Source organism: Bos indicus x Bos taurus, chromosome 29 (genome assembly GCF_003369695.1).
Source record: "Bos indicus x Bos taurus breed Angus x Brahman F1 hybrid chromosome 29, Bos_hybrid_MaternalHap_v2.0, whole genome shotgun sequence".
Classification (NCBI taxonomy): Eukaryota; Metazoa; Chordata; class Mammalia; order Artiodactyla; family Bovidae; genus Bos; species Bos indicus x Bos taurus.
Genome location: NC_040104.1, coordinates 8,731,300 through 8,759,207, shown reverse-complemented (window position 1 = coordinate 8,759,207; position 27,908 = coordinate 8,731,300). Strand labels below are relative to the sequence as shown.

Here is a 27,908-nt window from a genome sequence, read left to right as displayed (position 1 = left end):
ATCCCCGGAGGCTCAGCGGCTTGTATGAGATTGCCTAGCCTGGGGTTCCGGCCCAGACAGTCAGGGCCCAGGGAGGAGTGGGGTGCTGGGCAGAACACAGGGCTTGGGGACAGAGGGCAGCTGGGTGGAACATGGAGTGACAGGTGAGGTGCCCAGGGCCATGTCCCCCGATGAGGCAGCTGGTGGGCTCAGCGGGGCCCCTGCCCCAATGGGGGCCCTGGAGGAGGCAGTTCCCATCCAAAGCCCTGTCTGTCCTGTTCAATTTCGAGCTGAAGTGCAAACAAGGCTCAGCACCCAGTGCTCCTGCCCCAAATCGAATTCGGTGCTGTGATTTCCCTGCGGGCGGCGGCCAGCCTTCCGGGGAAGGAGCGCGGGGGAGGCTGGCATGGGGGCCAGGCCCAACCCCAGGGTGGGCGGGCGGGAGCTGGCGGGGACGAGGCCGTTTGTCTGGGGCAGCCGGCTTGGCTGGCCGGGATCTTCCACCCAAATTAAATTTTAACCCGGCTCATAAATCTTCCAAGTCCATCCTCTGCCTCCAGCCAGGTCCACCACAGGCCTCAGCCTGGGCCAGCACAGGGATAGCTTTGTCCGATGCTCCATGTGGCTGCAGGGCAGTAGGGTCTGGCCTGCCCTGGGGAGAGGGGACAGTCGTGCATGGACAGGCCTGGAGGTCCTGCTAGGCACTGGCTGCTAGGGTTGGCCGAGGGCCCTGCCTGGCTGTCACAGGCAGAAGCTTGGAGTCACCAGCTGGGGGCCCTGAAGGCCTGGGCCAGGGACCCAGTGGAGCTGTGGGTGACCCTGCTGTCAGAAGGGTCCTGTTCAGATCACAGCTCCTTCCTGGACAGGAGGTGGGTCTCCTAGCTTCTCTGAGCCTCAGTTTGCTCAGCTGTGCAGTGTCGGGGGAGGTCATAGCATCCCCTGGAGGACGTAGGGGGAATAAGGAAGGATGTAGATGATGCCCTGGGGGCAACAGAGATGGGCTCCTCTGGGGGCCACCGCCAACCTGCGCTGTCAGAGGGGTGGGCTGGGTGCCCCTTCCTGTCCCCATGGCACCTTCGTCCAGCAGACAACGGGTGGCCTTGCGCCCAAACAGGGAGGAGCAGGGGTGGCCGCTGTAGGAGCAACCTGGGAAGACCCCAGGGCCTGCTTGCTCTGGCCCCTCCCTCTGGAGTGCTGGGGGCTGCCCCTGGGGATGCGATGGGAGCCCTAGGACTGGGGCAGGGAGCTCGGTTCCCCTACCCGAAGCCCCCTGTGCAGGGCCAAGGGAAGCTTCGCTTAGTTGTATGTTTGCTGTTTATAGAGGTGTAAGGCGTGCCCGCTGAAGTGCCGGCTCAGGGGAATTTCACCTGTGCACACTGCCCCCAGCTTGCAGGATAGATCATTCCTGTGCCACCCCGACCTCCCCTCCACCAGCTTCCTACTCTCAGTGTCAACCTGCCCCTCCCCTCTCTGCCCTTCCCGGGCACCCAGCTGCCCTCAGGATGATGTGCAGACAGACCACCCTCCTCCCCAGGAGGCTTCCCTCAGGTTCTCCCCAAGCCAGCCTTCTCCCCGCTGCTGACTTGGGCTGTGCTCGAGGCGTCATCTTGTACACGGCGGCTCACATTCAGGGAAGAAAGCGGGGAGAGAAGGAAGGAGGGGGGCTCACCATGCCGGCAGCACAGGTGAGAGCTCCGAGAGGTCTGGGACTCGCTGGATGGACCCCCAGGCGGTGGCTGGCACAGCCGAGGTCAAGGTCAGCGGGACTCTGACTTTGCGCTCCTTTCCTCCCCACCCTGTGGCACCTGCAAGCCGCCCAGGAAACCGTGGGAGGAGGGAGCCCGCCAGCCCTTCCTGACCCAGCAGGGCCGATATTGTCCCCTCGCCTCCAGGGCAGCCATACGAGAGGAAAACCAGAGAAGTCTTTTCTACATACAGATCCCTTCCCTGGCCCCCAGCATCTTCCTGCTGACAACCCCAGAACACACTGGGCCCTGATACGCACAGGATGCCTGGCTCCCCGCCCTTCACGACCCCTGGGCCCTCGGGCCGCCTCGCTCTGCTGGCCTTTCCCCACACGGCGGCCACCTCCCGGGCGGCTGCCCCCTCATCTACTCCCCCAGACGCTCCTTCGTCTGGCAGCAGAGGCACACAGTTAACATCCCCAGAAGTAAACACCGCGGGGCTATATTTCACCCACACCCAAACGTGGATCACAGACGCACGGACGTGGATGGATGCTCCCCGTCGAGCGAGGCCAGGGATTTGGAATGAAGGCTCCACGTCGACCGAGGCCAGGGATTTGTGGGTCTGGCAGAAACACACCTGTGTGGCCCGGAAGGAAGCCCAGGCGAGCGGTCCCCCTGCTCTCCTGGGGCCCCCGCCCCACGTCGGTGCCTGGAACTGGGGCCTTCTGGAAGGACCCCGGAACCTAAGGAGGGAGACAAGCTGGCTGCTGGCTGCTGGCCGCTGTGAGAGCAGGCAACTCGGGCATCCTGCTTCCGCTGCTGCCCGGGGAGGGCGTGTGGGGGCGGACAGGGCAGGGGAGCCCCTTCACGGGCTCGCCACCCAGACCCCTCCTCTTTCACCTGCGCTCCACACCACCCCTGGACTGTAGGTCAGGCCAGCTCCCCGCAACCCAAGCCCCTTGCCCTGGGTATCAAGAGCACCTAGGCCGAGGGAGGGGGCTGGGGGCTGTGGCTCTGCCCATGCAGGCTGTGTTCTCTGGGCACTAGAAGGGGCCAGGTCAAGCTGGGTGCATCCCTCACCCTCACCGTCCCTGTTGGAGCTCTGGGCTAGGAGACTGGCACTCAGGTCCCAGGCTGCTTGCTAGGCACTGTCATGGATACCCCGAGGTGACGTGGTCCAAGGAATGGGCACAGCTGGAGCCAGCGTCCTGCTGGCCTCACGCCCCACAGCCTAGATGTGGACGGCTGGAGGCGGGTGCCTGGCCCAGCGTCTCTGCACCACGGGGTCCATCCACCACTTCCCTGGCGGGCAAGGGCGAGTGATGGCTTAGCCACCGCACCCCCCAGCTTCTGGGGTGAGGGAGAGGCTGGAGAGGCCTGGGTTGTGTCAGGAGGGGAGACCAGGGCTCCTCAGCCGTTTGGAGACCCAGGGAGGACCCTGCCTGAGGTTACCCACTCCAGCATGGCTAGATACACGGGTTCCCACAGTGGCGCTGCTCCCCGTCACCATCTGCCCTCCCAGCCTCCTCCTCTGGCCCTTCCCATAGACACTTGGACCCCCATGAGTCTCCTGCTCCTACCCCAGGGCCCTGGGGACTCTGTTACTCAGACCGTGCTTGCAGAAAAAAAGTTGAGCCACCTGGAGACTCCTCCGGGTGAGTCGATTAAAGCCACTGCGTCCCCTGGGGAGAGACCAGGTGGGCACCCAGGGGAGCCGTAACCAGGCGATGAAGGGGCCTCAGCTGCCAGGCAGGGCTGGGGAGGGGCAGCGGGGACTTGGGGGCAGGGAGGCCGGGTCCAGCCTCAGCTCTGTCCCCTCTGAAGCCGGGGGACCTGGGACAGGCGGCTCTGGGAGCCTCAGGTTCCTCACCTGTGAGAGGGAGGCACCACCGTGCTCCTTGTAGGGTGCGCTGTGAAGGTGAGCCCCATTAGAGAAGGCGGGGCACTCTCCTGCTCGCCTCTACTCTCCCCTGCACCTGGCAGCTGTGCCCGAGCACATAAGACAGCCCAGCGCTGCGCTCCCCGTGAGGATCTGTGTTCCGCCTCCAGGCCCCCGGCCCACCCACCCCGTCCACAGCATCCCTTTCGCAGGTACCCACAGGGTCCATCCTGGTGCCATGCCACATGCGCCAGGACGCCCGTGAGGGGTACCGTGTCTGCCTGGCAGCCCCTGATGGCTCCGCCTTCGTCCCTGTGGTGCCAACACGCACCGCCCTTTCCAGTCTGTCCTCTGGGTTTCGGGTTTTCCATCCACACAGACTCAGAGCCAGGCGGCCCCTATCAGCCGTGTGGTCCCTGGAAAGTCACTACCCGCTCTGGGTGTCAGCTGTCTTGTCCTCACGGGATCGTTAGGGACAGGAAACGAGTCAGCAGAGAGTGGAAGACTGAACGTGCATGGCTCACAGGAGGCCCTCGAGAAGTGGAAGTGGCCGTTGTGTGATCACTTGGCGGGGGTTCAGGGTGTGCCGGAGTGGGTGTTCATAAGGCTGTACCAGGGCTGGGGAGACCGCACGGGAAGGGGAGGCTCTCTGGCTTGCGACAGTGGGGAGCGTCACGATGAGGGTCCGAGGAGCTTGCTGGTGACCACAGCCTCCCAGACCGGAGCAGGCTGCAGAGGAACCCGGAGGGAGAGCGTGCACAGCCTCACAGAGTCCCGCAGAAGGCAGGCGGGCAATGCTGAAGACCTTTTATGGAGGTCAAGAGCACCCACAGCTTGGGTCAGAAAGAGCAGGGTCCCAGCCTTGACTCTGCTGTGAGACCAGTGTAGGTGACCGGCTCTCTAGGGCTGCCTAGGATTTGTGCTAAAAGTCGCTCAGTTGTGTCTGACTTTTTGTGACCCCACGGACTGTAGCCTGCTGGGCTCCTCTGTCCATGGAATTCTCCAGGCAAGAATACTGGAGTGGGTTGCCATTCCCTTCTGCAGGGATCTTCCTGACTCAGGGATCGAACTTGGGTCTTCTGCATTGCAGAGAGATTCTTTACTGTCTGAGCCACCAGGGAAGCCCAAACGGGGAAAATCCCAGAAAAAAAAGGATCTGGGGTCTTCCCTGGTGGTGCAGTGGCTAAGACTCCACACTCCCAATGCAGGGGGCCTGGGTTCGATCCCTGGTCAGGGAACTAGGCCCCACATGGTGCAACTAGACCCAGCGTAGCCGAAAAAAGAAAGAAAGGATCTGTGGGTTACCCTGGACCTGGGCTGAGGTACCTCACATCTCTGAGCCTCAGTTTCCTCATTTATAAGCTGGAGAAGAAGCCTTCTACCCGGGCGAGTGGGCCTGGGAAAATCAAATCAGACCCAGCAGGTGGGTGGGATGGGCCTGCGGGTCTCCAGTCCTCGCCCGTCCTCAAGAAATGGATCCAAGGGTGTTTTTCCCGACCGGGAGCCTAATAGTCTGCAGTTATTTATCGTTGCGTTTCCTTGTGGGTAGGAAAGCCACAAATAAGTAAATTCAGGCAGCAGGGCACCATTATCGAGCCCAGTGCTTTATTTCCCCATCTCGTCTCCAGCCCGGGCCGGCTGTGGGTCGATAATAATTTACGATGCAGCCCCCGCAGCAGAGGGGAGGTGGCCAAAAAAGCACGTTAGGCTGGAGTCACCCTCCTTGTACCAGCTCTGCACTCACAGGTGGCTATGACAGCGGGGCTGGGGGCTGGGGAGGGAGGCCCCACACATAAGGGAGGGGGCAGAAGGGAGGCGCATGGGCGCTGGCTGCAGGGGCCTCACTGGAGGAGGGCAGAGGGGAGCAGGCAGCCAAGGTGCTGACCCGGCCCTGCTTGTCCCTGACCTCCGATCGGGCCCACGTTCTGGGGCAGAGGCATCACAAGGATAGAATGGGACAAGGGGACAGCAGTGGGTTTCTCCAAGGAGCGGTTTGGGGTTTGTCTCAGGTGGGACCCCAGGGGAGCAGGGCCTCAGACGGGTCCCATGCCTGAGATCTCGGGAAAAACCTAGGTGGGGGGACATGAATGGGAGAGGGCAGGGGATGGGACGAGCCCAGCGGTGGTCCTGGCCAGGATGTGATCCACGGTGGACGGGGGGCTCCGGAGCAGAAATCGCAGGTGGTGTCTCGCTGCGTCCTGGATGGCCAGTCAGTGGCCTCTGGGGAGAGGGCATGAGTGGCTTGAGGGGCAGCTGGAACCACGGGCAGCCACCCACTCACAGTGCCCGGGGGTCCCCAGCCCACGGAGCCTCTGCCAGGGTTGACTCTGCTGCAGAAGGAGCAGGGCTGTGATCCGGATTTCACAATTTACGTCGCTGATTTCATCACATTCCGTGCTCTGCCATGTTTGCTGCCGTGACAATCTCATTCTTCCCTCTGGGGACTCGGGGGCGTGAAACTGGGATGTGGGGGGCGTGGCACTGAGTCAAGCGCGTGTCCTGGGGCCAGGCGGGCGCGAGGGGAGTCAGACACAGCGGGCAGCTGCTGTTCTGACTGGACGGGGCTGTGGGAGGGAGTGGGTCTCCCAGGCGGGCAGTCTGGTCAGCGCAGGACGCCGAGGGAAGGGCTTTAGTGAGAGCACCTGTCTCAGGGGTTATGATAATAATAATCGCTGGCTTCTGTGTGTGCCTGGAGTGCCAGGCTGGTCCTTAGGGCATCCGCAGGGTACCATCTTTGATCGTCACCGCCAACCCACGAGGGTGCTTCCCTCGTTACTCCATCTCATAGATATGGAAATGCTCAGAGACCCAAGAAACACAGCTGTTGACGCTACACAACTCCGACCTCTGACTCCAGGCTGTTCTTCCTGTGTGTGCTCAGTTGCTGAGTCGTGTCGAGCTACTTTGTAAGCCCGTGGGCTGTAGCCCAGCAGGCTCCTCTGTCCATGGGCTTTTCCAGGCAAGAATACTAGAGTGGGTTGCCATTCCTACTCCAAGGGATGTTCCCGATCCAGGGATCGAACCCGTATTTTGCATCTCCTGTGCCCTCCTAGCCCTGCAGTCACATCCCAGTGCCCCAAGGAGGCAGCTGAGGCCCTGGCAGGTCAAGGACTCACCCAAGGTCCTCTAGTCCAGCGACACTTCCCTCGCCCCTCTTCCCTGTGCCCACTATGGGCAGTCCCAGGTGGCCCGTGCCTGCCAGCCCTCACTCTATCCCCAGTGTGACCCCAGCTGATCAGGGAGAGATCCTAGGCTCCTTTTCCGGCAGGAGCTGAGCAGAAACCTAATTGGCAAACAACAGACAATTGGCAAACAAGGGGAGAGGTATAACCTGACTGCCCACTCTTAATTAAGGGGCTCCCTCTTTTTTTGGTATTTATCCATTGTTTTATATTTGGCTGTGCTGCGTCTTCATCGCTGCATCCGGGCTCCTCTCTGGTTGCAGCAGGAGGGCTTCTCCTCGTGGTGCCTTCTCCCATCGCAGCGCACAAGCTTTAGGCACATGGGCTTCAGTAGCTGTGGTGCAGGGGCTCAGTGCTGTCGCCTCTCGGACTCCAGAGGGCCAGCTCAGTAGCCGTAGTGCATGGGCTCAGCTGCCCCACGGCATTTGGGACCTTTCTGGCTCAGTGATTGGACCGGTGTCTCTTGCACTGCAGGCAGATCCTCAACCACAGGACCACCAGGGAAGCCCAAGGGGGCGGCTTCTTGAAGGTCCCAAAAAACCACCCTCCCAAGCCAAGGCCAGAAGCATGCCCTGGTGTGTTCAGAAGGCCAACCTTGGCCCTGCCTTGTCCCCCACCCACTGGAAAACTGGTTACCCCCCTGCTGGGCCTGTTTTAGGGGCAGCAAGGTGGTCCTGGGACTTCCCAAGTGGTGCTAGTGGTAAAGAACCCACCTGCCAATGCAGGAGATTAAAGAGACACAGGTTTGGCCCCTGGGTTGGGAAGATTTCCTGGAGGTGGGCATGGCAACCCATGCCAGTATTCTTGCCTGGAGAATCCCATGGACAGAGGAGCCTGGCGGGCTACAGTCCACAGGGTCACAAAGAGTCGGGCACGGCTGAAGCGGCTTAGTACTCGCACACAAGGTGGTCCCAGAACAGCGGTAGGGCTGCACGCGGCGACCCCTCCTGGCCCTCCTCAGGGGCTGTGTGACCACGGCGGGTGGGGGGTAGCACCCCACATTCTCACGGCCAGCTGTCCAGAGAAGTTCTGAACACAGCCTCCAGGAGGGCCCCAACTTCCACCACTGATGCTTCCCTTGTCTTGTTTTTTCTTTCTGCCTGGCTCTTACAAAAATTAAACATGGATGGTTTCATCTTGGGAAAATTAGCATTCTAGGCAGGGCTAGGGGATGTGATCGGAATGTCAAGGCCAGAGCCACAGAGCAGGAAGGTAAGGGAAGAGATGCCCGTGCCTGGCGGGGGGCCCTCGGGTGGGGGCAGAGGGCTTGGACCTGCCCAGGAGGAACGGTGGGGCCTTGCCTGGCCGCCAGGGGGAAAGATGAGGCTGGGCGTGGCTGGGTGGGTGGCTGCATCGGGTCCAGGGCTGGGGAGGCGGAGATGAGGGAGGCTCAGAACAGAGAGTGGGTCTGCCCAGGACCTGCGGCTTCCCGTGGCCCCAGCTCTGGTCATCTACACAAGTATCCCCTCTCTCATTCGGCCCTCATTTGCTGATGCGTGTGCCTCCTGTGTGCTAGGCACCGAGCAGAGACGTGCTAGGCCCACCCCCTGACCGCCGAGCACACACCAGACACTCAGCACACAGCAGACTGTGCTGCCCAGAGCGTCCTCCAAAGAACATGCAAATCCTGCACAGTTAACATGACCGCCGGTGTGAACGGGGTTAAATCAGTACCTTTGAGACGGGACTTCTCAGAGCCTTTAATGACTGAGGTGCCCCGTGAACCGGGTTGGGGAGCACTGCCCTCCAGTCTTGGCCACACAGGAAGTGTGCTGTGGGCACAGAGCCAAGAGCGGGTTCGTGTCCGGGCTCCCCCATGGACCCGCTGTGTGACCTTGGGCAGGCTGGTGTATCTCTCTGTTTCCTCAGGTGGAAAACTGAAACGGTAATAATAGTGCCTGTGGGTCCAGTGAGGTGCTGTAAGGATGGGGCCTGCCTCAGACTTAATACGGGGTTGCTCTCGTTGCTGTTGTTACTGTATTATTATTATTATCCACTTATCTCTGTGTGCTGGGCCGTAGGCAGAAGTCTAGTTAGCGATGGCCGCTGTCACCGTTGCTGACACAGTCCGTGCCCTTAAGGGGTCACAGCCGGGGGTTAAAGACAGTTATTTACAGAATCCGGGGTGGAGAGTGCGGGGCCAGGGCTTTGGGAAGGTAGCAGCCGAGAGGAACAACAGCATGGCTTCAAGAGCACAGCTTGGGGAAGGAAGCCTGGGTTGGCTAGGCCCCCATCTGACGCGGTCTCCCTGGTCCAGCCTCACTATTAGGTGGCCGTCCAGCCTGGGCCTCGGCACCCCTAGCAGTGGAAGTCTGGTCCATCTTTGGGTATCTCCACCCGTCAGACTTCTTAACTGAATCCCTCCTGTCCTTCTAGTTCTTGGGCCTCCCAGAGCATGGTGGTCTTCCTTCTCCCAGCTCAGCTTGTACGTCTGGAAGGACCAAGGACCAGCTGCCTTCCCCGAACTATCCCACACCCGCCCCCCAACCTCCATCACTGTTCTAGCTTCTCCTCTGGGGCTCCTGCCCTGCAGTGTGGCCGTGCCTCTGGCGGGGCCCAAACTGAATGGGGTTCCCCATCTAGACTGACCAGGGCAGAAGCAGGGAGGGAGCAGGTGGAGAGGCCCTCCTGCAATGCAGGATGATTTAGCTCTTTAATGCAGCCTTCTAGAACCATGAGTTGGGGACCCCCATGTCTGGAGAGTCAGTCATCTTGTTCTGCAGACACAGAGAAGGCCGGTCTAATAAACAGCAGGGTGCCAGGGGAGCCCGAGAGGCCTGCTAAAGTAGGCCAGGGACAAGGGACAGTCAGGGAAGGCTTCCTGGAGGAAGGGGCACTCATCAGCCAGAACCAAATGGCAGGCTCCCAGAGCAGAGACCTCCTGAGTCACCCAGTCTGCCCTGTCTCGCCACAGGGAAACTGGCAGGGTTGTTTGGTTGCTTACATCGTAGGTCAGACTCCAGAAGTTAACTATTCAGGTGTCACTGGAGGGATCATTTATCTCTAGGAAATGTGGCTGGGGGAGGCTGGCCACAGAGGCCAGAGACCTGGCAATGGTGGGCCCCCAGCTCCTTGTCTACCAGGATTCAGAAAGTCCCCCCACCCACCATGACCACTGGCATCCCTAGCTGTCCCTGGAGTCCACGGTGGGTGGGGGGATTCTGAGGCCCAAGACCCCACACCCAGGTCAGGGGCCCGGGAATTAGCCCAATGCCCCCTGTCTGGGCCTGTATCCTGGGAGGCGAGAGCTGGGGTTTTGGGGGTTACAGGACAGGCAAGCAGCCTCCAGGCGAGGCCAGCCCTTGTGCTCCAGGAGTGAAGGTACCAGGGGCCGCGTTAGCCGCAGCTTCAAAGAGCTCCGTTATTAACAAAGTGCACCGTGAGGCTTTTTTCTTCGTCTTTCTATCCTTAAGGCAGATTCCCAAATGAAAAGGAAAATATACAATGAGCGGCCATGAGGAAACCTCAGAGGAAAGCCAGGCGGGAAGCAGCCGGGAAGGAGCGTGGGGTGTGGGCTTCCTTTCTTTATTTTAAACAGTCTCTTTTCCCTTTCTCCCGACTCAGCCGGTCTCTCAGGCTGCGCTTTAAGTCCTTTTGAAGTGTTACAACCATTTTCTCCTCTTTCAATTAACAACAAGAAAAGGAAGCTAATAGCTTCCTGAGCCACTCGCTGTAAATATTAACAAAGTCTGGCCGCCTGGCCTGGGCGCGCGCGTTGCTCCCGCCGGCCTTGCTCCCGCCGGCCGGAGAGTGAGTTTACGGGAAGGATGGGAGGGGGTGAGAGATTTCCAACACTCGGCAGAAAACCCCTTGGCACAGGCTTCTGCTGGTGCAGGGAAACTGAAGAGCGGGCTGGGGGAGCCAGGCTTGAAGGCGCCTGTCCCCGGGGGGGTGGGGGCCTGGCACAGCTGGCGAGAGGCAAGTGGGTACTTCTGGAAGAAAAGGCAGTTTCCACCAGCTGCACCTGAGTAAATTTGCAGGTGCGTGGTCGGAATCCCCAGCGCCTGGCTCCGAGTGTGGTCAGTAGGAGAGGTCTGGGGAGGAGCCGCATTTTGAATGCAGCAGCTGGGGGTGGGGGGTTGGGGGGGAGGACAGCTGATGGTCCCCAGGGTGCCTGTGCCCACAGGGTTCAGATTCCTGAAGAAATCTGAGGCAGCAATGAGGGGAAGGAGCTGAAGATGAGGGGAGCTCAGATCCAGTGAGCAGAGCCTGGGTTCTGAAAGCTCCTCGGCCTGCTCCCTGAGAGACCCCCACAGCCCCTGAGCCTCCTCCCAGCGTATGTGCGTGCTAAATCGCTCTAGTCGTTTACAACTCTTTGTGACCCCGTGGACTGTAGCCCGCCAGGCTCCTCTGTCCATGGGATTCTCTAGGCAAGAATACTGGAGTGGGCTGCCATTTCCTCCTCCAGGGCGTCTTCCCGCATCTCTTTTGTCTCCTGCATCGGCAGGTGAGTTCTTAACCACTAGCGTCACCTGGGAAGCCCCCAAGCCCCCCAGACATACCAGTAAAGTCTTGCTTCAAACATCTGCTTGAGGAACTTCCCCAATTTCCAGAGGCTAAAACTCCACGTTCCTAATCAGGGGGCCTGGGTTCAATCCCTGGGCAAGAAGCTAGATTCCGCAAGCTGCAACTAAGAGTTTGCATGCCGCAACAACATCAAAAAAGGAGCCCACACGCCACAACTAAGACCCAGCACAGCCGAAATAAATAATATAAATATAAATAAATTAAAAAAAAATCTCGAGAGACCTATGGTGTATAGACTGGACAGGGCCCATCTTGTGACCAGGATGGCCAAGGGCCCAGGTAAGAGCAGGCAGAGGCCAGCAGCCGGGAGGGGACTGGATCTTCTGCCTAGGACGCCCACTGCCCGCATCCACGGAGGGCCCTGCCCAGCCGAAAGCTCACAGTGGGACATGGTCAGGAAACACACAGGCACTGTTCTGCCCGAAGAGCAGGCCAGTTTCCTGAGAAAGGCCTGGCCTTAACTGTTGCACCAGACTCATCCTCACTGGGCTCCCTGGGCTGGACACAGACCTTGGTGTGTGGAAGCTGGGTTTCAACAAGCCCTGCGGGGTAGACCTGACCAGCAGGCAGCTCCTTCCGGGGAGCCGCGGGCAGAGGATGCGGGCCATGAATGGCCTACCGTGGGCATGCAGGGGACTGTCTCCTGGTATGCAGGCAGGGGAGCAAGCCTTGGGGGGCCTGGTACCCTCCCTGTTCCCCCTGCTCCCTAACAGCAGAGCCACACACAGCCCCCTCGAGGGGCTCTCCCAGAGGCTGAGAGCAGCGGTCATGAGCCCGGCTGAGCACCAGCTGCCCTTGGCTGCCCCTGCCCAGAGTGCCTCCTGCCGCCTGCTGGCTCGGAGGAGATTTCAAAGGCACGAGAGCCCTCCAGGCACAGGAGGCCTCTTCAACCACCCGCCTGCGCTCCTGGCTCGGTGCGCCCCTGGGACGACGGTGCCCACTCAGCAGCCTCTCTAGGGCCCCGCTGCTCGGCCACAGTGCTGGGGCAGCACCCTGAACTGGTACAGTCGCTGGGAGCCTGGAGCCCGTGGCTTCTCTGCTCCGGGCACTGCCCGGCTGGCTCCCTAGTGGTCTGTCTCCACAGGTGGGCGCTGGCCAGGGTCCAGGCCTGCTGGCCAGGTGGCGCGGGCCCCTGTAGCCACGGACTGGCCTGCACGCTTGCTCACACGCCCGTCCCTGAAAGTCTGGGTTTTGTCAGGAAATGGTTTAATTAGCAGACCGGAGGCTGGGAGGGTTCACGCCTGAACGCAGGCTCTCTCACATCCTCCCCTTCTCACCCGCTTAGCTGTGCGGGTGCCATGCTGCCATGCCAAGCCCGGGGGGCCAGAGCGAGTGAGAAGGGGGTGGGGGGCGCCTCTTGTGCAGAGGAGTCTCCAGCTCCCTCCCCCTCAGGAGCCCTCCCTGGGTGCCTAGAACCAGGTTCAGAGCCCCCGGGGACCAGCTGCCCATGATGCTGTTCCATGGGGTCACAGGAGCACTCAGCCACCCTCCAGCGAGGAGGAGGAAGAGAAGGGAACCCATTCGCCCCACGCATGTCTTCAGGGAGGTCTCTGAGTTAGCCTCTCCGTCTCAACACCCCTGCTCCCCACCCCTGCTCCTGAGGACACTGTCCCAGCCTCTCACTGGCTGGGTCTGCTCCCATGCACCCTGGTGCCCTCCAATTCTCCATGGAGGTCTGGTCATGCCCCTTTCTGCCTGGGTGCCCTCACTGGCTCCCCACCGCCCTCAAAATGAAGACCAGGCCCCTCACCAGAGCATTCGAAATTCCCCCCAAGAATCCCACCTCCCACTTCTGCTTAGATCACAGCCCTCCTAACTCAGAGCTTCGGGACACCAGCCTTCCCACTGCACCAAACCCTCTCGCCTGTGAGCCTTTGCATACACTGTTCCCTCAGCCTGAAATGCCCTTCTGGCCTAGCCCCTATGGGGCTGACTCTGATACAGGAGCAGTCCACACTCCCTAAGGGAAGAGCTCTCCCTGCCCCATGACCCTGGCCCCCAGCCCTCTGCCCCCCAGGAAGAAGCAATGTGACTGTGGCAGTGCCCAGGTCTATGCCGGCGGGAGCAAGGGGTGACCCACACTGTGGTGGGGGAGAAGGGACAGGCCCTGTGGATGCCCGTCCTTGTGGGAGGAAGTCGGCAGCCATGGAACAAACTCCAGCTTTGAGCCACAAAGAGCCTTTTTCATCTCTAAAGGTCGCAGACAGATGTTGACCTCAGCCTGGAAGTCTGAAATGAAAGAACACCCTGGGTCTGCTAGCTCACGCCAGCTCTGACCTGCTTACAAAGATCTAAACTCTGCCCTCTCTGCCACGGGGCAGCTCTGCCCAGGGAGGGGCTCTGGCATGTTGTTCATTTAGAATGCCACTTGGCTAAGTCACCGGCCATAAAGCCCACCTGGGTTTCCAGCAGCACATACAGGCATCTGATTAATGACACACACATAAAAATCCATCCCAAAGAGTCATAGGTTGGAAAGAAGCAGGAGGACTAATTGCTAATATAGGAATTAATATTAGTGCGTTCCGATCTTCAAGGCAGGTGGGAGCTTGTAGAGTTGAAGAGCGTTTCCACTTCAGGTGGAGGCTTGAGGTCCAAAGGTGGGGCAGCGACCCTGAAAGGTGGGGGGACCGTGGCCACACCCGCCCCACTGCAGCTTGCCACTGAACCGAGGTGACTATCATGACGTGGGAGTCTAGAGGACCCCAGAACCACAGCATGGCGTCACCTTCCCCAGAAAGCCCCCTGTGACCCAGCTACTCGCCCTCCATGCCCAGGCTGGGCAAGGAGTGGCTTTGACTCTGCCAGTGCCCCGTGTGTGTCTCACACTGACCCGCTGCAAACCAGTGACCTCCCTCGTAGGCCCACGAGCTCCTAGGGGACAGGGGCTCTCCTCTTTGGGTCCATGCATCCTGCTCAGCAGTGGGTCTCAATATATGCTTGCCAGATGGATGGATGGATGGACGGATGTAGAGATGGAAAGGAAAGGAAATTTCCTAAAGGAAATCAGTCCTGAATATTCATCAGAAGGACTGATGCTGATGCTGAAACTTCAATACTTCGGCCACCTGATGCAAAGAACTGAGTCATTGGAAAAGACCCTGATGCTGGGAAAGAGTGAAGGGGGGAGGAGAAGGGGACGATAGAGGATGAGGTGGTTGGATGGCACCACCGACTCGATGGACATGGGTTTGAATAAGCTCCGGGAGTTGGTGATGGACAGGGAAGGCTGGCGTGCTGCAGTCCATGGGGTCACAAAGAGTTGGACACAACTGAGTGACTGAACTGAACTGAGAGATGGGAAAAATGGACGACAGATGGAAAGATGGGCAGGTAGATGGATGAGTGGAGAAACAGAGGGTGGGAGAGAGCTATACAGATGGAGGGATGGAGAGATGGAACGATGGCTAGGTGGATGGAAGGATGAAAGCCAGATGGGTAATGGATGGAGGGAAAGACGGATGAACTGACGAATAACTGCATGAGAGGGACTCAGGAGAAACCCAAGGTCTCTAGATGCATGGGCCGAAGGGCCTCTTTGTGTTTCTGTTGCACTGAGACTTAGTGTTGCGCAGGGAGAAGGGAACTGGCCCAAAGCTCAAGTTCCTGGCTGCCATGCAAGTCATACAGACGTAGCCAAGCTCCCGCCTTCTCAGTGTCACTGCATCTGCACAGTGGGGACAGTCCTCCCTGCCCCACCAGCTGTGCTGGGCTGGCCCCAGGCGCAGGGGAGACGGTAAAGCAGAAATGACCTGGAAAAGGATAAGGGACACCGTCTCCTTGTAAACGGCGTATATGTACAGGCAGACGGATCCAGCCAAGATGCAGAGAGTGCTGTAGAGACGTGGGATCGTGCACTTGGCTTTCTCTCCTCCTTTCATATTTCTTTTACTACAGTTATGATGTTGTTATTTATAACAAAAACTAAAATGGTCTAAGCATCTCAAGTACTTGCTGAGGAAGCTTTTATTGTGTTGACCCAAAAAATGCATCTTTGGCACTGGAATGCAGGGACCAGACCTATGGGAAGGGAGACAGCAGAGGCGAGGAGGGTGAGCAGAGGCTGTCGTGTGGGCGAAGTACCCACAGTTGGCCGAGGGTGGGCTCCCGCTTTGAGACCCTGAGACCGTGCAGATTCGCTCTGTCCTTGGTCAGCTGGACTGGCCGCATGGGAAGTCCACACACCCCCGCTGACGTGGCTCGCTCTGCCTGTGCTAGGCTTACAGTGCGCTGCCCACTGGGGACTGCACAGCTTGATGGTAGGTGTATGCCAGGAGAGCTCGTTCAGGGTGTGTTCCTGGGCCCAGCGCATGCAGGCGGCCGCAGTAATCGTTACCACGCACCGCACGGTAACAAAGCGCTCTCACCTTGCAAGCACCACGTCCAGGCTGCCCTCGGTGCACACACCCTCCCCGACCCTCGAGAGGCGCCCATCACCCGGAAGCACTCAAGGAGCCCATATCCCCAGGGGGCCTGGGCCCGGCATTGCTGCCCGGCTCCCAGGAGGACCACACACAGGGACAGGGGAGGCAGGGAGAAGGGACCCCGAATGCACAAGGCTGGACGGCCTGCTGAGAGCCTTGCTCGGACTCTTGATTCTCTCAGTGAGAAAGTGTATTTATTAAGGACCTACTGTGTGCAAGGCACTGACTCAGGCGCTAGGAGATTAGTCTCTGATGAGCAGATGTGGTCTCTTCCTTGAACCAGGAAGATAATTCCTTGCGAGACATGACGTCATTGCCATCATGGTTTGTTCAACCCCGCAGGCGGAGAGGAGGTGAGGGGTGACGGTGGACGGACTCTTGCAGAAAGGAGAGCAGCATGGGGAGGGGCGGAGGCCAGCTTGAGGAGTTAGGGGAGATGGTGGGGGTGGAGGCCAGGGGGCCAGGCTTTGTGGGGCCTTGGAGGCTGCCACGGCAATGTCGCCTTTATCCTGAGGGCTCTGGGAAGGGTCTGAGCCAGCCAAACGCAGCTGCCTTCCCGGGTTCATAATTTCGAGAGCAGAGCTCTGTTGTGGGGGGATCAGCCAGCCATGGCTCTGGGTCCAGAGGACGCTGTCACCACCCTTTCTAAATACGGAGGCCCAGCCGCCTCTGCTCCCACCACCCCCCCCAAGGTAGAAAACAATTTCCTCACCCCGGCCAGGGAGGCGGATGACCTCATTGGACTCTTTCCATCTCTCGCTTTCATAGAGAAATTACAATTTATAATTGGATGAAATCACGCGGGTGTAATAGCAATAAGAGCCGAGCTGGAGCCCAGCAGTCACCCCTTACGTGGGGACTTTGTCCTCATCTTCCCTCCTGTCCAGCCCCCACCCGACCCCTTGCCAGGGGGCTGCCCCCCACCTGCCTGCTCACACCATGAGTATTTACCAGATCCTGGCCATCCAGGGTTGACGTCCTGTGGGTTCTTAAACCTCGCTGTTTCTTAACCCTCCTTGCTCCTGGGGAAGCTTGTCCCACGCGGCCTCTCCACTCCTCCCATCCAGCCATCAGTCTCTGCCCGCCCTCCACCTGGCCAGCACCTGCCCCTCTTCCACATGGAAGGTGGGGTGCCAGGTGGGGTGCCCGGTGAGTGCCCAGACCCCCTCCCCCAGTCTGGGCTCTAGACTTGGCTCTAGACCCAAATATCCTGGTTTTTATTTGCGACAACCCCAGACAACACGTGTTTCTCAAAGCAGCCACCTTCGGCCCTACAAAGGCAAGGACCCAGAGGCAGCCGAGCCCATCTGGATCCGATTTCAAACCAGGGCTAGCGCTCTCAGATGTGTAATAAAAGCCCTCTTCCAAAGAGGGGCTCCTGCAGGGGGAATACGGACGCCAGGGCAGCGTGGGCCTTCAGCACGCCACACTAATGAGAGGCGATCCGGCCGGCTCGGGGTCGTTTGGGATCTGGGGGAGCAGCCGGCCCTGCCCCCAGGTCTCCGTGGAAGGGGAAGGCAGCCGCGGAGGGCAGCTGGGAGTGCAGCACGGGGCCTGGCCTCAGAGGGAGGCCCGGAGGCCGGCTCTTCTGGTTCCGTGACGCTCCTGCTTCCCACGGCGGGGAAAGGCAGCGCTTATTCTGGAAGCCGAGGCCCTGGAGGCCCAGTTGGATCCTCTGAATGACATTTAGCAAGAGGAGCAGGTGCTGGGGGAAGCGGAGCCAGTGCTGGGCCAGGCGGGCGGCCCCCGCGTGGCCAGGAGCTCACGGAACCTCATTTTTTCTCTTCCTAGTCCTCCCACCCCCGCCCCCCACCCAGAAAAAAGAGAAAGCTAGAGAACTGCCTGGAAGGGTGCTTCGCGCGGCCAGCTGTTTGTTATCTGGGTTTGAAAAGAGAAGGGAGATGGCAGGGAATAATCCCAGCCTCCTCCTGGATCACGGATCACGGGAAGGTGGTGTTCGAGAAAACAGGCTCCGGAGGAGGGCTGGGGGGAGCGGCGGCCTGTCCCTGTGCGTTTCCCAATTTCCCTGGGCTTAATCATGTGCACTGTCTTTTGGCAGGTGAGGAGGCAGGGAGTGGGTGAGGAGGACTCCCTGGTGGACATCCGAGAAGGGGCTGAAAGCAGGAATAACCCGTCCCCGCACCTCCCCAGCAAGGAAACCTTTCTACAAACAGGAGCGGCCAAGCAGGACCAAGCGCCCCCCCGGCCCCCACCAAACCTCTTCCCAGAGAGGGGGCATGTGAGGCCTGACAGCTCAGCGGCGCCTGCCAGCAGCTGCAGCCCCGCAGCGAACATCTGAACTCCTCAGCGGGGTAATGGACCCCCTCCTTCCCCCCCGAGACACAGCCTGAGTGGCAGCAACACCGATCCTTTGGAGAGTGGCTCCCTCTCAGCTCTGTCACGCAAGAACGCTCTCTGCACCACAGCCCATTCTGCCAAGTGACTTAAAGGGATTAAAAAAAAAAAAACTTGGTAAAGAAAAAGGGGTAAAAGCCACGCAGAAGCCTTTCAGAAGAGGTGGCGGCCAACAGACAAAAGGGCGAAAGTTGAAAGGGGGCAGCGAGGCCACCCTCCCGGGGACAGGCGCCAGGCCCTAGGGCATGCCTGGGGAGCAGGGGCCCGGAACACCCTCAGGCCGCTCACGGGAGCCCCGGGGCTGCGGGGGGCGCCCCCGCAGGCCCCTCATTCGAGCCCCTCACTCCGGGAGAAGCTGGCAGCGTCCACAGCCTGGGGTGTGACGAGACACCGCTCCCGACCCGTGGCCACGTCTGAACGTGAGGAGCCCAGCAGAGCGAAGCACAGCGTCTCCTCCCTGAGCCCCGGGCACCCCCCAGCGCCACCCAACACCCCTGGCCTGTGATCCGCACCCCGGGTGCCAAGGCTGGTGGGCTGGGATGTAAGCGCGGCCCAGGCCCACCTCGACGGAAACGCAGCATCCAGGGCGGCGGGCTCCCAGGCTGCAGCGAAGGAGGTAAGGTGGGTGCAGATGGGCTCTGGAGGCCCAGGAAGGCCCAGGGGCTCCTTGTGCCCAAAGAGGGCACCAGACAGCCGGGGCCTGTCCTCCTGGGGCTGGGTCAGGGCTCTGCAACTCCACCCCACCCACCCCACACGTGCAGCTGAAGCAACCAGTGGCACCTGCTTGCCAGGCAGGGGTCATTGGTTTCCTAGTGGCCCCTGTGCTGCTGGGTTCTGCTCCAGGGTGTAAGGGAGTGACCTTTCCTGGAGTAAACTCCTGCCCCTGGGAGAGGCCTCGCTTTGAGCCCTTCTGAGTTCTGATCAGAGGGGGCTGCTGTGAGGCCTTGGAGAGGCAGAATTTTTGGTGACCTAGCCGCTGGCCATGGTACCTGCTGCCCTCCAACTGGAGAGGGTCCCCAAGTCCCCTCCATCCAAGGCCTGGCCCTGCCCTGGCCTAGAGGACCCAGGGTGGGGTTGATCCAAGGTCCTGCACCTGCTGGCCCTTAGGTGTCTTCTGCTCTGACCTCTAGTTCAAGCCCTTTTGTTGGTGAGAGCGGCTTGATTCGGCCCAGAGACAGGCAGGAAGTGCCCTAAGGTCACACAGCAGATGGTGAGCATTGCTCCCCGGTGGCCCCAGTCTGGCCCGGAAGCGTAGGGGGCGGGGCCTACTCCTTCTGGCTTGAGAGGCCCGGAGGGCGGGTTCTTGCCTCCCCAAACACAAATCCCAGGCAACCTCTCTCAGCAGCAGCCGCCCTGGGCAGGGCAGGGAAGCCCCAATTCATTACCAAGATGGAAAATGACACTTCCGCGCGCTCTTCCCCAGGAGAGGGGCTGATTTATGAGCGCGCCGGGGCCGGGGACATCCGTCAGCGCGCTCGGTGCGCACGCCGTCTGCGGGGCATTAATAGCCGTGTTATTAGCCACCAGCGTGAAAGATGCCCTGCGGATCGGCTATTTGCTGTTATTTATTATAAAGGCGCGCCAGCCCGGCAGCAGGGTGCGAGGCGTCGTGAGCTCGCTGGAGCCTGCGCTCGGCCCCTGCCCAGCCGGCCTCCCATCCCCCATCCTGACATACCACCCCGTCACTGGTCCCTATTCGCCTCCCATCCCCTAGGAGAGACCAGGGGGTAATTCCTGGGGCCGAGGCCAAGCCGAAGGAGGGGCAACAGCAGGCCTGTACCCCATCTGCTCCGAGCTGGGCTCTGCCTCTGCTGAGCTTGGCTCCATCCCACGGCAGGAGAGCAAAGACCAATTTACTGGGCTGTGGGGCCAGACAGAGGTTGGTTGGAGCTGGGAGCAGTGTGACCTTGGGGATGTCCCTTCCCCTCCCTGAGCGTGCTCCCCTTTGTACAGTGGGGACACGGGCTCCGCAGGGCTGTGACCAGCTGAAAGGGAGAGGAGTTTGTGCAGCGCTTTGCCAGCTACTGCCACCCATGGGACTGACCCCAGAGGGCTAGAGGGGTGGCCCTAGTGTGGGAGGCAGCCCCCATTAGACCCTGCTTGAGTTGGACACTGTCCACCATCATCCATTCCATGCCAACCCAATGGGAAAGGGCTTGAGAGTTCAGTGCCTGGGCCAGAGGTTTATAGTCAAGGGAGAAGACTGTCCACGGCTGCTAGAGGGTTCTCTCTGCCCTGGAGCCACCCCTTCTCCTCTCTGGGACTCAGTTTTTCCAAGGTCCTCTACCTCCCCAAATCCAGAGTCCTGAGGCTGAGTTCCACCCTTGTGTATATCTGTAGGGGTGGCAGGGAGGGGGCCATCTCTAAGTGGGACCAGCCTCTACACCCGAAAGCAAACCTGCAGCCGGACAGGGCCAGGTGAGCCACCTCATGTCAGAGGAGACGAGAGGACACATCCAGGGATTTTCCCTAGGCTTGCCCCCTCAGCCTGGGGTGACCGCACTGGGCAGCTGAGAGGGGCAGGGAAGACACCTGGGAAAGGAAGGCCCGAATTTATGTCCAGCTCTTCCACCACCTGCTGCACAATCGGACCAGGCCCTTTGCCCCTTTGGGCGGCCGTGGTGAGGGCATGCTAAGTTGCTTCCGTCATATCCACCTCTTTGTGACCCTATGGACTGCAGCCCATCAGGCTCCTCTGTCCATGGGATTCTCCAGGCAAGAATAATAGAGTGGGTTGCCATGCCCTCCTCCAGGGGATCTTCCTGTCCCGGGGATGGAACCCGTGTCTCTATGTCTCCTGCACTGGCAGGCGGTTCTTTACCTCTAGTGCCGCCTGGAGAGCTGGGGTGACAGCATCTGTCCATTATTACCTCCCAGGGTTGGGGGCTGACAGCGGGCCAGCCTCTCCCATCTCTCCCACTGCCCTGTCCTGCATTTCAGATTCTGGGGCTTCCCTTTGGCATCCCCATTCATTGATTGAACAGATGTTTATGAACACTCCAGCGCCAGGCTGTATACTCACTAGGCCAATGGACAAGGTGGAACATATCCTGACTTACAGGAGTTTACGCCATAGTGGGAGGGGTTGACGGTCAGCTTGTGACAAACGAGTGGGGCAGGGGAGGGATCTCCCTGAGAACAGGCCTGCATGTGGGGGATCCCACCCACCTCCTAGGGGAGGCCCCATCCCCACCCAAGCCTCTGCCTTATTATCAGTAGATGTCAGACCTTCCCAGCCTTCCCAGGTCATCCGGCTCCTTTCCCGGCCCCTGGCTGCCAGGATCCCACTGGCTGCTGAGAAACCCAGCAATGCAGACCTAGGTCCCCTGCCCTGATCTCTGGGCTGCCCCCCACCTCCCAGAATGACAGCCCTCAGGCCCCTTTGCTACCTTCTAAAAATCCCAACCTTTCCTTTTTTCCTTCCCCAAGGAATTATGCCTCAGTCTAGGTGGCTTTACTAAAAACACACACAGACAGACAGAAATATTAGGTGCAGGAACATCTTATTAAATAATGCAGAGAAAGAAAGAAACAAAATTACATGTGTTTCCTTTCATCCCCCACCCCCTCCTGGCCCTGAATAGATTAATATCGAACACTGTTATCAATATAATTAACCTCCTAAGACACAATTTTAAAGTCTTGTTTTTTAAAGCAGTTTGTATTCTCTGAAGTTCAGGACACCGCGCCGCCCCGCGCCGCCCAGTCGGCCCACGCGGTGAGGTGAACTCGAGGTACATTTTGAGTGGATTTGCATACCTGTCGGTAATCACCGCCAGTGATAACAACTGATGCATAATGCATGCAGCATGAAATTAGAAAAATAATTAACTTTAGTTTTTAAAAGAATCCCACCCCTTCCCCCCGACGCATTACAAGTTCTCAGCTGGCACCGTTTGCCGAGGTCGGGGGCAAAGTTGTGCCGTGCAGGGTTGGAAGGGCCTGGAGGTCAGGGCTCCCAGCCCCCTGCCTGAAGGAGGGGCCTCAGGTGGGCCTAGACCAGCCTGAGCAGGAGTGGTCCTGGTGCTCTGCGTGCACAAGGGTGGGCTCGGAAAAGTCCCGAGGCCCCCTTCTGCCCACAGCTCACCTGTCCCCGACCCACAGCAGGCCCTCTGGTTCAGCAGTTTATCCTCACAAGAACCCAGGGCAGTTTGTGGTCCCATTTTACAGATGAAGGCCTGAGACCCAAGGCCACGCTCCATCTGTGGGGCCTGGACTGAGCCCAGGCAGGGCCTCCTCAGCAAGAGGGTGGCCCCCCTGCCTCTAGGCCCTCCTCCCTCCATGATGCTTGCAGCTGAGCCCAGAGAAGCGGGGAGAAGAATGCAGGATCCCGTGTTAATTTATACTAAGGTTTGCTGAGGACGCATCACAGGTATGGGGGTGACGCTGCTTTGGTGGAGCTCCCAGCCTCTCCAAGTGGGGAGGTCACTGCTTCCTGTGGGGCAGGGGTCCTCCTGGAGCCGAGAAACTGCTTCCACCCCCAATCTGCCCTGCCCACCTCTTCTGCCTCAGGCCCTGCTCTGCCAGTAAGGACCCAAGGGCCTGGCAAGGTTTAGGGAAAACACGGTGAATTGTTCTTGCTGAAGGGAGGGGCTGGGAGGGGGCACGTGAAGTGGGAGGGTGAGGGGCTTCTTTCTGTCTGAGCTGTGGCCCCCTTGCCCCTCCACCCGGGGGTCTGCCCATCACCTCTCTGAAGCTCAGCCAAGACTGGAGGCAACCCCCCTAGGTAGGTCATGGGAGGACCGTGGGGTCCCTCCCGGGGCCACGATGGGGTGGCTCTTCTTTCCAAACCCTCCAGACCTGTGCAGGGCCCTCCTCATCGTCTTCCCAGAGGTTGGGGTTCTCGGCAACCCAAGGCCCAGAGAGTATCACTGCAGGTCACACAACTGAGGTCCGAGGTCATGCTGCAGCCTAGCCCTGGTGTGCCCTCCCGGCCTCTAGTCCACACACCTCCTTCTTAGGGTCAGGGCCACCTGGAACTCTCTGGTTCCTAAAGTGGGGATGGAGACTGAGCCTGGCACTGTGGCAGACCCAGCCTCAGGACGTGCCCACGTGGACTGCCTTCACTGGCGAACAGGAAGGAAGGCCAGGCTCGGAGGCAGGGGCCCTATCCAGAGTTACTGCTTCTGCCTGAGACCCCCAGCTCCCTCCAGAAATGACCCCCACCACTGCTCAGCCCGGCAGTGTGCTCATGTCTAACTGTGCCCCTGCCCCAGGAGCCTGGGTACCATCTCCCATCCAGCATGCCAGGGCCTGTGCCGGGCCTGGGGTCCTGCAGCTCCCTCGCCCACATGCTGCCATCACTGTCTCCCCAGGAAGACCCCCTAGAGGGCCCTGGGCCTCTGGCGGCCCCAGTTTCATGAGGTTTGCGAAAGACAACAGGGAAAGACACCAAGAGGCCAGGGGTCTCCTCTTGGGAGGCGCCTCCATCCAGATGGCAGGTGTTTAAAGATGTTACTCTGCACCACCACTCAAGTGGGTGTGGGAGGCAGAGCCAGACACAACTCAGGGGAGGCTTCACGGAGCAGGTGCCCAAGCTGAGGCCTGGGGACAGGGGGGTGAGTGGAACCTGACCTGGCGAGGCTTGAATAGGGGAGGTGTGTTGGTGTTTAAGAAGCAGGAACAGCATGTGCAAAGGCCCAGCGGCAGGACAAGGGGGAGAGAGCAGGCTTGGGGTCAGTGTTTCCACTCCAGCTTGCGGGGTGGGAAGGCAGGGCTGAGGATGCACAGTGTGAGTCTGGGAGGCCCAGCATCAGGGCAACTGACAGGAAGTCTGTGTCAGGAAGCAGCTTGGCCTCCCTGTTCCCAGTCTACCCTGGAGCACGGCGGGGGCAAGGGAGTGAAGAAGGGGCCTCTGGATTGCAAAGAAAAGAGACAGACAGTTAACACAGAGGCTAAACCGGTGTGCCTGGGGCAGTCAGAGAATTATTGTTGTTGTTCAATCGCTATGTGGTGTCTGAACAACAGTTGCCACCGCATGGACTGCAGCATGCCAGGCTTCCCTGTCTCTCACCATCTCCCGGAGTTTGCTCACACTCATAGCAGCTTTTAAACTTCGGGCATCGGGACACACAGGCTGCACGTCCGCGGGGGTACTTTGCATGTACTACCTCACTGGATGCTCAGTAGTGACTCCCCCGTGAGAGGAACTTGACTCCATTTATAGATGTGGAAACTAAAGCTCAGAGAGGGCAGGTAACTTGCTCAAGATCTCACAGCCTGGAAGTGGCAGAGGCAGCACTCGAACCGAGGTCTCCCTGTCCGAGATGGCAGACACTAGCAGCTGATGGGAGGATGCTGAGAATGATGCCCCAGGTCAGCCCTGGGCTAGGGGAGTCTGGACACCCCTAGTCTGAGCCATCCCACTGCTCCCCTCCCCCAACTTCATTGCACGCCAAGGAGCCTGCTGCCATTCATGGCACCGGCAGGTCGTACCTCACACCACGCTGAAGTCTGCGAGATTCTCGCAACAATGACAAGTGACCCCCGTAAAAGATGGGCTATCTACCAGGTTTAATTTGATGGCCACATAAACCGTCAAACACAGAACAAGGGAATAAAAAGTCCTCGTGGCACCCGGGCAATTAAAGGGCTCCTGGGGCAAGGTGTCTTCCTCCCTGCCCCAGGTCTCACTGTGTCTTCCTGGAGCCAGAGGGCTCAGCATGGGGAGGCCTTGGGGGAAGGGGGATGGCTGGGGACACTCAGCCAAGATGGATGAGGCCTGAAGACAGGGGAACGGAAAGGCCTTGGGTCCCTGCCTCCCAAATGCTTCTTGGTTATCCATCAGAATCTCTGAAAGGTGCAATTTAGACCCTATTATGATGCCGGGGCCTCTGGAGGCTGAGGGCTGTGGCCATGAGCTGAGCGGGCAGGGGAACTGATGTTCATGCCAGAGAAGGCGGTCTGGCCTTGGCTTTGGCCTTAACAAGTCTGCTCCCTGCTCAGGGCACTGCTCCGGAATCCCTGAGCGCCAGGGCCACCAGCATTCCTGAGTGCCAGCAGCTGACAGGTCAGGGAGGGTGCAGAGCCACTGGCCAGATGCTGGGGACCTGGGCTCAGACTGACCACTGAGACTGAGGCAAGGTGGCCTTGAGCGGGCCTGAGCCTTCCTGTCCCCAGCACCTGCCTTGGACCTGCCTCTTGAGATGGGACTTCTAGGCTCCATGACCTCGTGACTCTGGCTCCACGCCGAGGAAAGGACAGAGGTGCAGCTGGAAACCTGGGCTGGCCATGACCTTGGATGGGTCCCTCACTTCTCTGAGCCTCAGTGTCTCTGCTCAGCTGTAAAGCGGACTCATGTGTATGTGACAGGTGGGCACGGATCCAAACACATACCTGTGAGGGGCTGGGCAGGGCCTGGGTTAGCCCCGTCCAAACTCACCGAGGACCATGAGCACAGGCCAGCTCCAAATGCCCAGGGGCAGGGGCGTGAGTGCGGTCAGGACCCACAGACCAGAGGCAACCTCTACAGGAGCAGCAGGAGTGAGCAGGCAAATGTCCTCAGCCCCTCAGGCCAGGGGGGCGGCTGGGAAGAGGCCCAGAGCATCGGTCACAGTCTCGCCAGTCCCCCTTCTGCCCTCAGGACCTCATCCCTCCCCGACTCCAGGCGCAGGCCTCATGCACCCGCCCCCACCCCCACGTGCTTCCACCCAGGTGTCCTCGGCGGGCCCTCACCTTGCCTTGGGTCCACCTCAAGGACAAAGTTTCATTCCGCTAGCAAGCCCGGAGTGGAGTTGGTGCATTAGCCATGGGCAAAGCCCAAGCTCCCTCCAGAAGGCCTTGGAGCTGCCAGCAGCCTCAGCAAAGCCTCTATAATGCAAACAGGGCATGCGCTGAGGGGGCCACAGCGAGCGGGGCAGAGGCATTCCAACCTTTCTCAGCACTTCAGCTGGCTCCCTCTGTCCTTGGGTGGTCACAGGTGCCAAGTCACACCAGGCCTACACAGCCCACCGTCTCTGCCCTTGAGCACCCAAAATTTAGGCAGGGGACCTTAAAACACTGGCCACCATACAGCCTGACCTGCAGCCCACAAGCCTAGTGGTCAAGACCTCCCCTAGGTTCTTCCTCACCACTTCTCAAGTGGCCCAGCTTAACTTAACATCTCCAAGCTTCAGTGTTTTCATCTGTTAAATAGGAATAACCAGGGCCCTGACCTGACATTTGCTGGGAAGATTAAATGACTTTAATATTCATAAAATTCTAGATGAGCTTTATTATAGTATGAGCTACCATCCAACTAGAAGAGAATCTCAAGTGACTAGAACACAGGTTGGCACATAGCAGCTGCTCAAGAAAGATATGCTGAATGGCTGGATGGACAGATCCATGGATGGCTGGCTGGGTGGGTGGATGGACAGATCCATGGATGGATGGCTGAGTGGGTGGGTGGATGGATGGATGGATGACTGAGTGGGTGGGTGGATGGACGGATGGCTGAGTGGGTGGGTGGATGGATGGATGGCTGAGTGGGTGGGTGGATGGATGGATGGGTGGATGGCTGAGTGGGTGGGTGGATGGATGGATGGACGGATGGATGGCTGAGTGGGTGGATGGATGGATGGACGGCTGAGTGGGTGGATGGATGGATGGGTGGATGGCTGAGTGGGTGGGTGGATGGGTGGATGGCTGAGTGGGTGGATGGATGGGTAGATGGCTGAGTGGGTGGGTGGATGGATGGATGGGTGGATGGCTGAGTGGGTGGGTGGATGGATGGATGGATGGATGGATGGCTGAGTGGGTGGGTGGATGGATGGATGGCTGAGTGGGTGGGTGGATGGATGGATGGCTGAGTGGGTGGGTGGATGGATGGATGGCTGAGTGGGTGGGTAGATGGATGGATGGGTGGATGGCTGAGTGGGTGGGTGGATGGATGGACGGCTGAGTGGGTGGATGGATGGATGGGTGAGTGGGTAGGTGGATGGATGGATGGATGGATGGCTGAGTAGATGGGTGAGTGGGTGGGTGGATGGATGGACGGCTGAGTGGGTGGATGCATGGATGGATGGATGGACGGCTGAGTGGGTGGGTGGATGGATGGATGGGTGAGTGAGTGGGTGGGTGGGTGGATGGATGGATGGACAGCTGAGTGGGTGGGTGGATGGGTGAGTGGGTGGGTGGATGGACAGATCCATGGATGGATGGCTGAGTGGGTGGGTGGATGGATGGATGGATGACTGAGTGGGTGGGTGGATGGACGGATGGCTGAGTGGGTGGGTGGATGGATGGATGGGTGGATGGATGGATGGGTGGATGGATGGATGGCTGAGTGGGTGGGTGGATGGGTGGATGGCTGAGTGGGTGGGTGGATGGATGGGTGGGTGGATGGCTGAGTGGGTGGGTGGATGGATGGATGGACGGATGGATGGCTGAGTGGGTGGATGGATGGATGGACGGCTGAGTGGGTGGATGGATGGATGGGTGGATGGCTGAGTGGGTGGGTGGATGGGTGGATGGCTGAGTGGGTGGATGGATGGGTAGATGGCTGAGTGGGTGGGTGGATGGATGGATGGGTGGATGGCTGAGTGGGTGGGTGGATGGATGGATGGATGGATGGATGGCTGAGTGGGTGGGTGGATGGATGGATGGCTGAGTGGGTGGGTGGATGGATGGATGGCTGAGTGGGTGGGTGGATGGATGGATGGCTGAGTGGGTGGGTAGATGGATGGATGGGTGGATGGCTGAGTGGGTGGGTGGATGGATGGACGGCTGAGTGGGTGGATGGATGGATGGGTGAGTGGGTAGGTGGATGGATGGATGGATGGATGGCTGAGTAGATGGGTGAGTGGGTGGGTGGATGGATGGACGGCTGAGTGGGTGGATGCATGGATGGATGGATGGACGGCTGAGTGGGTGGGTGGATGGATGGATGGCTAAG

At 59.7% G+C, this 27,908-nt stretch overlaps 2 protein-coding genes across 7 annotated transcripts in view; one reads left to right on the top strand and one right to left on the bottom strand.

The window, feature by feature from the left end:
* Positions 1-27,908, bottom strand: part of MACROD1 (MACRO domain containing 1) — a 155,094-nt gene that overhangs the window by 81,309 nt on the left and 45,877 nt on the right. The window lies entirely within an intron of this gene.
* Positions 1-27,908, top strand: part of FLRT1 (fibronectin leucine rich transmembrane protein 1) — an 86,929-nt gene that overhangs the window by 47,042 nt on the left and 11,979 nt on the right. For all 5 annotated transcript variants that reach the window (XM_027532564.1, XM_027532567.1, XM_027532568.1 and 2 more), the window contains one exon: positions 17,739-18,650. The gene's annotated coding sequence lies outside the window, so the exon portion shown is untranslated. The remainder of the gene's footprint in view (positions 1-17,738; positions 18,651-27,908) is intronic.